This window comes from Bufo bufo, chromosome 6, assembly GCF_905171765.1.
Source record: "Bufo bufo chromosome 6, aBufBuf1.1, whole genome shotgun sequence".
Taxonomy (NCBI): domain Eukaryota; kingdom Metazoa; phylum Chordata; class Amphibia; order Anura; family Bufonidae; genus Bufo; species Bufo bufo.
The window spans coordinates 415,730,697-415,743,714 of NC_053394.1; positions in this window are offsets into that span (position 1 = coordinate 415,730,697).

The following is a 13,018-nucleotide window of genomic DNA, read 5'->3' on the forward strand; positions in this document are numbered from 1 at the left end:
TTAGGGGTGCCTTATTAGTATTGAGGGCACCGTAGAGTACTATGGGGGGGCCTTCCGTCTAGCAGTGAGCCTGGTGACGCCTTTACAGCGCAGGCCAAGGGAGAGCATCGGAGTATGAAATGTCAGAGGGGCTGAGTGGGGGGAGAAGGGAATATGTCCAGGTTCAGCTCTGAACCCAGACAACTGCTTTAAAGGGCAGGGATCTCAAGTCTCCCGGAGGTTCAGGGAGTCTCCCGCTATTAGATAGCGTCTCCCTGACACCAGCATGTGAGACAATATATCCTGGAAAGGTTCACTGATAGCAGAGCAGAGAGATAAGAGAAGTGACAGGACACAGAGTTTAGATTACAGGTTGAATTAACCCTTTAGGGTCAAATTGGCTTCTCAAGGAGATATATATGTTAAAGGCATCCCTTCTTCTGTCTCATTCAGTAGCTATATAACTATTGAGAGAGATGTATTTTTTTTAAATACATTTACACATTTAACCCTCCATTTTAATTATATTATTTACCCCAGTGTTAAATTCACCCCCCCCTGGATGCTTGTTTTTTTCCTACAGTGGGGTAGATAATTACACACAGGGTTTTAAAGAATAAACTTCCTGACTCAGACCAAGAGCCGACTCAGCGAGTCAGCAAGTGAATCGAAGCGCGTGCGCACAGTGCAAGAAGAAGCTGATGCCAGCAGTCCGCAACGGCGCATCAGACTGAGCCTGTGCGCACGCGCGGGATCTCAAAGCGGGAGGGGGAGGGAGGGAGAGAGAGGCGGCACTGAGGAGTAGAAGGCGGCGCTGGGCACGAACGGCGATGCGTGCGGCCGGGCACCATGCATCCACAGACCTCCCCTGCTTGGGCACCTTAATTCAATGATTGACAGGTTAGTAAAACCTGTTTTTCCGCAGAATAAAGCCACAAATAGCTTTTATAAGGCCACCTTAGAAATCAGAATGCTACCTGGACATGAGCAGATGTTTAGCTCACAGGACTTATAGGTGGGGACAGAATCCCTTTAATCATATACATAAATATGATAATTTGGAGCAGGGTAATGAGCCCGGTCCTCCACACCATAGAGCACAGTGTGCAGATACTGCAGATGTCTGGAAAATGTAATAAAAAGTTTGTGAAAGAAAAAAAAAGAAAACCTCCCTGAAATGAGAAGTGCACCTCCCTGAAATGAGTTTTTGCAGGTTGGGTTGTCTGAAAGGGCATCTGTCAGCAGTTTTGTCCCTATGACACTGGCTGACCTGTTACATGTGCACTTGGCAGCTGAAGGCATCTGTGTTGGTCCCATGTTCATATGTGCCCGCATTGCTGAGAAAAATGATGTTTTTGTTTATGCAAATGAGCCTTTTAGGAGCAACAGGGCAGTTGCCATTACACCTAGATGCTCTGCTCTCTCAGCAACTGCTGCACCCTGTCTACTTTCACAGGTCCTGGCAGTTAACATGTCATCACAACTGGCCATATCAAAGTACAGAGGGCATGGCAGTTACAGAGAGAGCAGAGCCTCTAGGAGTAATGGTAACGCCCGTTTGCATATAATAAAACATAATTTTTCTCAGCAACGCGGGCACATGAGAACATGGGACACACACAGCTGCCTTCAGCTGCCTAGCTCACATGTAACAGGTCAGCCCTTTAATTGTGCAAGAATATGAGGAAGTCCTGAGGGATAGCTGAAGGCCTAGGGAGCATTTTACTGTCAGCTATCTAAAAAATATGGACTTCAGTGGGGAGAGGAAGCCGGAACTAAAGTGCCTAGGGCAGCATAAAATCTAAATAGGGCCCCGGCTCCACAGCAGCAGCACAATGTAGTGTCAGACATCACACTACTACTGTCAAGGGGGCACATATCTGGACATAACTACTGTGAGGGGGCACATATCTGGACATAACTACTGTGAGGGGGCACATATCTGGACATAACTACTGTGAGGGGCACATATCTGGGCATAACTACTGTAAGGTGAACATATCTGGACAGAACTATTGTGAGGGGCACATATCTGGACATAACTACTGTGAGGGGCACATATCTGGACATAACTACTGTGAGGGGCATATATCTAGACATAACTACTGTGAGGGGCACATATCTGGACATAACTACTGTGAGGGGGCACATATCTGGACATAACTACTGTGAGGGGCATATATCTGGACATAACTACTGTGAGGGGCACATATCTGAACATAACTACTGTGAGGGGCACATATCTGGACATAACTACTGTGAGGGGCATATATCTGGACATAACTACTGTGAGGGGCACATATCTGGACATAACTACGAATAATTACTATGTGGGGGCATTAAGGGGACTGGTTTGTGTATAGTTATGCTTTGGGCAGAGTTAGAGGCGTGGCCTAGTATAGAAAAAATATATATATACATACTGACCCATATTAACAAGATGTTTTTTTTGCATGTATATGTTTATGTCTGTATGTGTGGTTTGGGGGGGCCCAGGTACATTCCTTGCACAGGGGCCCTCTGCTGTCTGTGTCTGCCCCTGCCTTGGTCGGATTCAAACCTAGGACCCCCGTGCTGGACATAACTACTGTGAGGGGCACATATCTGGGCATAACTTCTGTAAGGGGAACATATCTGGACAGAACTATTGTGAGGGGCACATATCTGGACATAAAACTGTGAGGGGCATATATCTGGACATAACTACTGTGAGGGGGCACATATTTGGACATAACTACTGTGAGGGGGCACATATCTGGACATAACTACTGTGAGGGGGCACATATCTGGACATAACTACTGTGAGGGGGCACATATCTTGACATAACTACTGTGAGGGAGCACATATCTGGACATAACTACTGTGAGGGGCACATATCTGGACAGAACTACTGACTACTGTGAGGGGCACATATCTGGACATTACTGTGAGGGGCACATATCTGGACATAACTACTGTCAAGTGGACACATATCTGGACATAATTATTGTGAAGGGCACATATCTGGACATAACTGCTGTGAGGGGCACATATCTGGGCATAACTACTGTGAGGGGCACATATCTGGATATAACTACTGTGAGGGGCACATATCTGGGCATAACTTCTGTAAGGGAAACATATCTGGACAGAACTATTGTGAGGGGCACATATCTGGACATAAAAATGTGAGGGGCATATATCTGGACATAACTACTGTGAGGGGGCACATATCTGGACATAACTACTGTGAGGGGGCACATATCTGGACATAACTACTGTGAGGGGGCACATATCTGGACATAACTACTGTGAGGGGCATGTATCTGGACATAACTACTGTGAGGGGGCACATATCTGGACATAACTACTGTGAGGGGGCACATATCTGGACATAACTACTGTGAGGGGCATGTATCTGGAAATAACTACTGTGAGGGGCCACATATCTGGACATAACTACTGTGAGGGGCACATATCTGGACATAACTCCTGTGAGGGGCATATATCTGGACATAACTACTGTGAGGGGGCACATATCTGGACATAACTACTGTGAGGGGGCACATATCTGGACATAACTACTGTGAGGGAGCACATATCTGGACATAACTACTGTGAGGGGCACATATCTGGACAGAACTACTGTGAGGGGCACATATCTGGACATTACTGTAAGGGGCACATATCTGGACATAACTACTGTCAAGTGGACACATATCTGGACATAATTATTGTGAAGGGCACATATCTGGACATAACTACTGTGAGGGGCACATATCTGGCATAACTACTGTGAGGGGCACATATCTGGATATAACTACTGTGAGGGGCACATATCTGGGCATAACTACTGTGAGGGGGCACATATCTGGACATAACTACTGTGAGGGAGCACATATCTGGACATAACTACTGTGAGGGGCACATATCTGGACATAACTACTGTGAGGGGCATATATCTGGACATAACTACTGTGAGGGGCACATATCTGGACATAACTACGAATAATTACTATGTGGGGGCATTAAGGGGACTGGTTTGTGTATAGTTATGCTTTGGGCAGAGTTAGAGGCGTGGCCTAGTATAGAAAAAATATATATATACATACTGACCCATATTAACAAGATGTTTTTTTTGCATGTATATGTTTATGTCTGTATGTGTGGTTTGGGGGGGCCCAGGTACATTCCTTGCACAGGGGCCCTCTGCTGTCTGTGTCTGCCCCTGCCTTGGTCGGATTCAAACCTAGGACCCCCGTGCTGGACATAACTACTGTGAGGGGCACATATCTGGGCATAACTTCTGTAAGGGGAACATATCTGGACAGAACTATTGTGAGGGGCACATATCTGGACATAAAACTGTGAGGGGCATATATCTGGACATAACTACTGTGAGGGGGCACATATTTGGACATAACTACTGTGAGGGGGCACATATCTGGACATAACTACTGTGAGGGGGCACATATCTGGACATAACTACTGTGAGGGGGCACATATCTTGACATAACTACTGTGAGGGAGCACATATCTGGACATAACTACTGTGAGGGGCACATATCTGGACAGAACTACTGACTACTGTGAGGGGCACATATCTGGACATTACTGTGAGGGGCACATATCTGAACATAACTACTGTCAAGTGGACACATATCTGGACATAATTATTGTGAAGGGCACATATCTGGACATAACTACTGTGAGGGGCACATATCTGGGCATAACTACTGTGAGGGGCACATATCTGGATATAACTACTGTGAGGGGCACATATCTGGGCATAACTTCTGTAAGGGAAACATATCTGGACAGAACTATTGTGAGGGGCACATATCTGGACATAAAACTGTGAGGGGCATATATCTGGACATAACTACTGTGAGGGGGCACATATCTGGACATAACTACTGTGAGGGGGCACATATCTGGACATAACTACTGTGAGGGGGCACATATCTGGACATAACTACTGTGAGGGGCATGTATCTGGACATAACTACTGTGAGGGGGCACATATCTGGACATAACTACTGTGAGGGGGCACATATCTGGACATAACTACTGTGAGGGGCATGTATCTGGAAATAACTACTGTGAGGGGCCACATATCTGGACATAACTACTGTGAGGGGCACATATCTGGACATAACTCCTGTGAGGGGCATATATCTGGACATAACTACTGTGAGGGGGCACATATCTGGACATAACTACTGTGAGGGGGCACATATCTGGACATAACTACTGTGAGGGAGCACATATCTGGACATAACTACTGTGAGGGGCACATATCTGGACAGAACTACTGTGAGGGGCACATATCTGGACATTACTGTGAGGGGCACATATCTGGACATAACTACTGTGAGGGGCACATATCTGGCATAACTACTGTGAGGGGCACATATCTGGATATAACTACTGTGAGGGGCACATATCTGGGCATAACTACTGTGAGGGGGCACATATCTGGACATAACTACTGTGAGGGAGCACATATCTGGACATAACTACTGTGAGGGGCACATATCTGGACAGAACTACTGTGAGGGGCACATATCTGGACATTACTGTGAGGGGCACATATCTGGACATAACTACTGTCAAGTGGACACATATCTGGACATAATTATTGTGAAGGGCACATATCTGGACATAACTACTGTGAGGGGCACATATCTGGCATAACTACTGTGAGGGGCACATATCTGGATATAACTACGAATAATTACTATGTGGGGGCATTAAGGGGACTGGTTTGTGTATAGTTATGCTTTGGGCAGAGTTAGAGGCGTGGCCTAGTATAGAAAAAATATATATATACATACTGACCCATATTAACAAGATGTTTTTTTTGCATGTATATGTTTATGTCTGTATGTGTGGTTTGGGGGGGCCCAGGTACATTCCTTGCACAGGGGCCCTCTGCTGTCTGTGTCTGCCCCTGCCTTGGTCAGATTTAAACCTAGGACCCCCGTGCTGGACATAACTACTGTGAGGGGCACATATCTGGGCATAACTTCTGTAAGGGGAACATATCTGGACAGAACTATTGTGAGGGGCACATATCTGGACATAAAACTGTGAGGGGCATATATCTGGACATAACTACTGTGAGGGGGCACATATTTGGACATAACTACTGTGAGGGAGCACATATCTGGACATAACTACTGTGAGGGGGACATATCTGGACATAACTACTGTGAGGGGGCACATATCTTGACATAACTACTGTTAGGGAGCACATATCTGGACATAACTACTGTGAGGGGCACATATCTGGACAGAACTACTGACTACTGTGAGGGGCACATATCTGGACATTACTGTGAGGGGCACATATCTGGACATAACTACTGTCAAGTGGACACATATCTGGACATAATTATTGTGAAGGGCACATATCTGGACATAACTACTGTGAGGGGCACATATCTGGGCATAACTACTGTGAGGGGCACATATCTGGATATAACTACTGTGAGGGGCACATATCTGGGCATAACTTCTGTAAGGGAAACATATCTGGACAGAACTATTGTGAGGGGCACATATCTGGACATAAAACTGTGAGGGGCATATATCTGGACATAACTACTGTGAGGGGGCACATATCTGGACATAACTACTGTGAGGGGGCACATATCTGGACATAACTACTGTGAGGGAGCACATATCTGGACATAACTACTGTGAGGGGCACATATCTGGACAGAACTACTGTGAGGGGCACATATCTGGACATTACTGTGAGGGGCACATATCTGGACATAACTACTGTCAAGTGGACACATATCTGGACATAATTATTGTGAAGGGCACATATCTGGACATAACTACTGTGAGGGGCACATATCTGGCATAACTACTGTGAGGGGCACATATCTGGATATAACTACTGTGAGGGGCACATATCTGGGCATAACTACTGTGAGGGGACACATATCTAGATACAACTCCTGTGAGGGGCACATATCTGGACATAACTACTGTGAGGGGGCAGATATCTGGACATTACTGTGAGGGGCACATATCTGGACATAACTACTGTGAAGTGGACACATATCTAGGCATAGCTACTGTGAGGGGGCACATATCTGGACATGACTATTATGAAGGGGGCACATATCTGGCATAGCTACTGTGAAGGGGGCGCATATCTGGCATAGCTACTGTGAAGGGGCGCATATCTGGCATGGCTACTGTGAAATGGGCACAGATCTGGTCATAACTGCTGTGAAGGGGGCACAGTGTGGGCATTACTACTATGTGCAGGTACAAAGGGCGAATAATTACTATGTGGGGGCATTAAGGGGACTGGTTTGTGTATAGTTATGCTTTGGGCAGAGTTAGAGGCGTGGCCTAGTATGGAAAAAATATATATATACATACTGACCCATATTAACAAGATGTTTTTTTTGCATGTATATGTTTATGTCTGTATGTGTGGTTTGGGGGGGCCGAGGTACATTCCTTGCACAGGGGCCCTCTGCTGTCTGCCCCTGCCCCTGCCTTGGTCGGATTCAAACCTAGGACCCCAGTGCTGCAAGGCACCAGTGCTAAGCACTGAGCCACCGTGCTGGACATAACTACTGTGAGGGGCATATATCTGGACATAACTACCGTGAGGGGGCACATATCTGGACATAACTACTGTGAGGGGGCACATATCTGGACATAACTACAGTGAGGGAGCACATATCTGGACATAACTACTGTGAGGGGCACATATCTGGACAGAACTACTGTGAGGGGCACATATCTGGACATTACTGTGAGGGGCACATATCTGGACATAACTACTGTGAGGGGGCACATATCTGGACATAATTATTGTGAAGGGCACATATCTGGACATAACTACTGTGAGGGCACATATCTGGGCATAACTACTGTGAGGGGCACATATCTGGATATAACTACTGTGAGGGGCACATATCTGGATATAACTACTGTGAGGGGCACATATCTGGATATAACTACTGTGAGGGGACACATATCTGGATATAACTCCTGTGAGGGGCACATATCTGGATATAACTACTGTGAGGGGGCAGATATCTGGACATTACTGTGAGGGGCACATATCTGGACATAACTACTGTGAAGTGGACACATATCGTGGCATAGCTACTGTGAGGGGGCACATATCTGGACATGACTATTATGAAGGGGGCACATATCTGGCATAGCTACTGTGAAGGAGCGCATATCTGGCATGGCTACTGTGAAATGGGCACAAATCTGGTCACAACTGCTGTGAAGGGGGCACAGTGTGGGCATTACTACTATGTGCAGGTACAAAGGGCGAATAATTACTATGTGGGGGCATTAAGGGGACTGGTTTGTGTATAGTTATGCTTTGGGCAGAGTTAGAGGCGTGGCCTAGTATGGAAAAAATATATATATACATACTGACCCATATTAACAAGATGTTTTTTTTGCATGTATATGTTTATGTCTGTATGTGTGGTTTGGGGGGGCCCAGGTACATTCCTTGCACAGGGGCCCTCTGCTGTCTGTGTCTGCCCCTGCCTTGGTCGGATTCAAACCTAGGACCCCAGTGCTGCAAGGCACCAGTGCTAAGCACTGAGCCACCGTGCTGCCCCTTTATAAATACTGGGGCTACTACAGGAGGCATTATAAATACAGGGGCCATAATAGGGGATATTATAGCTACTGGGGACACTATGGGGACTTTATTACTACTGTGGGCTCTATAGGGGTGCCTTATTGAAGAGCCTTGTTACTGCTGGGGGCACTATAGGGGGGCCTTATTTCTACCAGTGGCCCTATGGGGCCATTATTAATATTGGGGCTCACACTATGTAGGGCATTACTACTAATGGGGTGCTATTGGTGTACTGTAGGAGGCACTATTACTATAGTTTGGGCGCACTATTACTGATGCGGTGGCATCAAATCAGATGTTGACATGGAGGGAGCCCAGCAGAGCATTGTAGGCCTCGAGGAGAGGAAGCGTGGACCTAGCACCTGGAAGCAGGTAAGTCATCTTTCCTTTATAGGTTTGCTACAATGTGTCAGTGCAGGTAACATGTAACAACCTGTTTATCTCATATGGAGTTATCTAGACTGGATACAACTGTAGCAACCCCACAGCTGTGAGAAGTATTAACAGGGATTATAATAGAGCATAAGGGCCTTTATCACATTGGTGGACTAGGTGGCCATTCAGTGTTCCTATCAAGCTGAGAAGAACTGGTCAGCAGTGGTAAGGTGCATGTGTGTTTGGAGGAGGGGTGGTATCCATGTCCTCTAGGGTGGATTGGGGCCCCCAGGAGCTTCGGTTTAGGTTTGTATGGATTTTCACCCAATAAGCGTCAATAAAAATGTTCCCATTCACTGACAGCAAGCAGAGATCGAAGGAATCGGTGGCACGTTACAGAAGAATCGTGTCAGATTATTGCAGGATCACATAGCTTTGCGTGTCTTATTTAGCTTGTGCACCTTCTGCCTAAATCCCGGGCACTCCAGACCCCCGGGGGCACCGATGCAGGCAAACGCTGTAATCCTCCAGGAGGACGTCACGCCCAACAATTGGCACCGTTATTATCCCCGCCTGATGCAAGTCCTCGCATTGGCTTTTTTGGCCTATTCTGTTCAGCCATTTCTTAGTTTTATCTGTTTCTGGGAAAGCTGGGTGACAAGATCTGCAGGAGTCTTCGTTTTCTGCAACTCAGCCTTTTCTTAGCCTTATCCGTTTTTGGGGAATCCTTGGTGACAGCTGATATGGCTTAAGGACGTTTTCACAATGTGGAAAATGATTGGCCACCGATAATTCCTCCGTTATCTCATACAACCCCTGTTGATCCATAATATATAGGCCCCCTTGCTCCCATAGATTTACCGTTCAGGAGTGCGGGAAAGCTGGGCGACAACCATTCATGGGCCCTTGTTGGCGACAATCAGCATGTCCTTCTGTCCAATGTTCCCCCTATATATCTATAGGATGAAGGCGCTAAGGTTGCAGGAGGGCGCATGGGCTTCTTTTGTCTCGAATGTGAGTAATGTGGCCATAAAGCTTTCAGGTTATTGATAGCAGAACAATACGGAGAACGGATAACATATTAGTCAGCGACACAAGAACGATCCCATTATGGCATGGGGGGTGGGGGGGGAGTGGAGGGTGTCACTGGTTACAACAGGGAGCAGCCTGGCCAGTGAGATAATGTTGCGCTGGAACTGCTTGACGTAGGCGTTTGATGTCTTGAATGCAGATATCAATCCTTAGAGAAATATTAACATAGCGATTGTATCTATGCCTCCTATACCATGGCGGATACGCTCTGTTTATATATGCGCCACTGATAACCCGAGCCTTTGTGTCGTATTTCACACCCTGGCTGCAGTCTCTGTATACAGTCATCCATAATCTGATTTAATCACCTACGTGGGAGCTCCACGATCAAGACACTACTCAATTACCCTAACCTTAGAGGCGTTTTCCATTATTTTGATAATGACCGCCTATCCTGCACCCCACCGATCAGCTGTTCCGGGCTTGCACAGCTCCACCCACTGTGTAGTGGACAGAGCTGGTTACTACAGCGCTGGTCCCATCCGCTGTGCAGTGAGCGTCAGGAGAACTGTCCAAGAGTCTATGTGTTCTCAGTGATGCAAAGGGAGTAAAGTTGGGTTTACACAGGGCGGTGCAGTGGCCGATTGTCAGGAAGGAAGTGTTCCATCCCGACAGTCGGCTGCCCGTTCAGTGAAGGAGACTGCGCATTTACATGCAGCGATCTCCTTCACTGTATGAGGACGGTTGATCGCCATAGCATACCTCCCAACTTTTTAAAAGGAGGAAGAGGGACACTATGTGCGGCGCGCGAAGTGTTCCTTGGCAAATTTTTTCTTCACTGGGCTACGCCTCTAACTCCACCCAAAAAGTGAACACCTAATCCCCCTATATAATAATTATTCCCCCTTTATGCCACCGCACATTCCAACATTGTGCCCCCTTCATAGATTATGCCCAGAGATGTGCCCCCTCACAGTAGTTATGCCCTGGTATGTGCTCCCTCACAGTGGCAATGCTCAGATATGTGCCCCCTCACGGTAAAATGCCCAGTTATGTGCCCTGATATATGCCCCTTCACATTAATAAGCCCAGTTCTGCCCCCTCACAGTAATATGCCCAGATGTGCCCCCTTCACAGAGAGTAAAAAGACTCCACATACTCACCTCGTTCCCCAGCAGCAGCAGGATACACATCGGCTGTTCTAGGAGGAAGAGCAGAGGCTGACTGCCGGCCGGCCCCGACCCCTGCACAGACTAGTAGTGTGGAGCGCCTGCAGGGGGAGGGGAATGATGGAGCAGGGAGCCTACCGCTCTCTGCTTCATCATTACAGGCAACTGTCTCAGCAGGGACAGCTGCCTGAGCGCGTGACATACCTCCCCGTACTGGGACCGTGGGACAGCCACTGAAATCCAGGACTGTCCCACCAGATCCGGGACGGTCGAGAGGTATGCTATAGTGATCCCGCGTCCTCATACAAAATCATGGCTTCTGAGCAGCAGATCGCTGTGTAGACCCCATGATCTGCATCTAAATGCATCTTAAACTGCTGCCAGACACCTCTTATCTCCCATAAGAACAAAAGGATTGGGCCTGTTGAAATCCCACATGTCCAATCCTTCTTTTTTCCCAGTATTTGTCAAGGGGCAGAGTTGGCACCATTACTAAACACAAAGTTGTGGGGCTCAGTTGATGTTCATCTAGTGCAGGGATGTCAAACTCATGGCCCCCCAGCTGTTGCAAAACTATAACTTCCATCATGCCCACACAGCCTACAGCTATCAGGGCATGCCGGGAGTTGTAGTTTTGCAACAGCTGGAGGGTCACGAGATTGACATCCCTGATCTAGTGTATATGGGCAGGTATACTATGGGGGGGGGGGTGAAAGAGAAGTTCTCCTTTCAGGTAAACGGACTGCTGGTTTTATTGATTTGTAGTTGCTCAGCTGTTTGATGAAAACTGTTTATTGCTTTATTGCTATTACTTCTTGTACGTCAAGAAAAATGGAATGTACGTGTTGCACTATGAATTTATGACATCATGATATTGTGCAACCTGCTGGACTGGAGGACAGTGGCATTCAATAACACCGCCAAGCCCAGTTACAGTAGCTGACTTCAGGAATGGTGTTTTTCTTGGCTATGAGCTGTAAAGAGGAGTTTAGCTGTAAAGAGCTGTTAGTGCAGTACCCCAGACTTGAAAGTATCTGTAATTTATATTTTATATTGTTATATATGTACATCAGCATGATATGGTATGGTTGGCAGGGATCGGGTTAACCACCCTGTTCCTCCCCAGTTGGTAGGAGTGGGCTGGTCCTGCTTCCTGCAAGAAGGGAAAGTTTTAGCTAGGACACTGAGGAGGAAAGATGCACATCCAATTGCTCCTACTCTAAGGGTCTTAGGGACCAAATTCTCCTGTGAGACCACTACTTAGAGAGACTACAAGAACACCAAGATATAGCTTTCCTAGAAGCTATAGCGTTGATTGTCAGCAGAGTGACCAGCAAGCCACAGTTTTACAGACCCTGCTGCAGGTGAGGGACAATGGTTCGGACACCCAACACCTAGATTACAACCAGGCCACAACAACTTAAAGCCTGCATTACAGAGTGGACACCTATATCTACAAGTGCTGGCCCACAGCTGTTAGCCAGAAGTTCAAGGGGGAGTAATCGTAAAGATAGCACATCAGAGGTGACATAAATTGCCACTTGGCCTGCCACCATATCTCATCATCTGAGGATAGAAATTGCACTCTGTCCAAACTACTGCTGGATGTACTACAAGTTGTATTTTGCATAGAGAATTTCATTCTTTTACTTCTAGACTAAGTCTTTATATAACTTTTCCACTGCACCGATCCCCAGGGGGGCCTGAGGGAGTAAGCTGTGACATAACACCTCATCAGGGCCACCACCACCGCTATTCTCTGCACCGGCCCCTCAGGGGCTCGGCTCACCAGCCAGAGCCTGACACTGATATGGGCATAAACATTCTGATACCACAACA